Raw genomic sequence first — 1,435 nt, forward strand, 5'->3', positions numbered from 1 at the left:
CAGGCAAAAGCTGTGTTTGTACAATTCTAATTAGCTGGAAAGTTAATATGTGGTATGACCAGCTTTATTCTTCAACACAGTCTGAACTCTCTTAGTCAGCTTTCTTGTTATTTATTTAGGTAGTCTTCAGGAATAGTTCTCCAGGCTTTTTAAAGGACATTCAAAGCTCTTCTTTGGATGTTGGCTCCTTTTTGTTCTGTTCTCTGTCAAGATGATTCCAGACTACTGCTTCAATAATGTTGAGGTCTGGAGTCTTTTTTTAATCCAGGTATGCTTTTACTGCAGGGTCAGTTTGTTTGGGATCATTGTCATGCTGAAAAATGACACTGATATTGCATAGCAGATCAAAATCTAACTATTTTCACAAAATCTGCAACACTGCTGGCTTAAATACAGACGTAAACCATGACAGAGCCTCCTCCGTGTTCTGCAGACGGCTGTACAGACTCATGTTGTGCCTCTCTCCTGACCTCCTTCTTGCATTTTAATGGTGGTTTAAAACTAACAAAAATTCAAATTTGGATTCATCACGCCATAACCTGCTGCAGCTGATTTTCAGTCCAGTTCTTGTGTAATTTGGCATACCTCAGCCTTTTCTTCCTGTTTCCTTTCTTAAGAATGGGCTTCTTGACAGCCACCCTTCCACTGAAGGGTGTAGAGAAATCCACCAAAGTGCCAGATGCGTCTCACGTGGCCCGCTCTTTTCTGAATTTCTTTCATATTTCTCCAGAGCATGACATTCAGATACTGTTCATATGCTGTAAATAGTTTTTATGCCTACCACTTTTTCCTTCCTTGGTCCTCTTCTTGTCCAGTTTCCACAATTTTCTTAACACCAGACTTGACACCATTCTGAGATATGTGAAGTGTTCGACTCTCAGCTCTTTGAGAATCATTTGTTTGTACAAAAATACAGTTTTATGCCTCTCAAACTGGGTTATCTTTGGCATTTTTCATAGAGTCAACTAAAGAAATTTTTCTTTGCTAAGTTGTGTTAAAATGAAATGAAAAAAAAGAGTGATTACAGTAAAAGGACATGTTCATGCTGCACATATTTTGAAGCATGATCATGCATATAATACAAACTGCATGCCTGCTCAAGCACATTTCAGTTTCAGAAACACTTGAGAGCTCTGATTTTAGGAAAAGCTGCAGGATAACATTGTATGTTTTCATATTGCTGGGTCTGGTGCTAACAGACAAAAGCCTGATGCTTGATATCGTCATCATTGTGTGGCCTGTTTGATTGCGGGAAGCAGGTGTATGTTAACGTGGCCTTTCAGACCAAATTTAGTCATCCACTCACTTCCCCCTGGACCCCAGGTTCCCTTTGCATTTCCTAGCAGAGCACAGCTCAGAGAAACAGTGCAGAGAAAATACACCACATAGCACTGTTTCTTTTTCTTTCTTTACTTTTTCCCCACTGCTCTGCTCC

The sequence above is a fragment of the Aulonocara sp. 'chitande type north' Nkhata Bay genome, linkage group LG9 (genome assembly GCF_057382095.1).
Source record: "Aulonocara sp. 'chitande type north' Nkhata Bay isolate Kocher_YH1m ecotype deep benthic linkage group LG9, A_spYH_male_GT1.1, whole genome shotgun sequence".
In the NCBI taxonomy this organism is placed as follows: domain Eukaryota; kingdom Metazoa; phylum Chordata; class Actinopteri; order Cichliformes; family Cichlidae; genus Aulonocara; species Aulonocara sp. 'chitande type north' Nkhata Bay.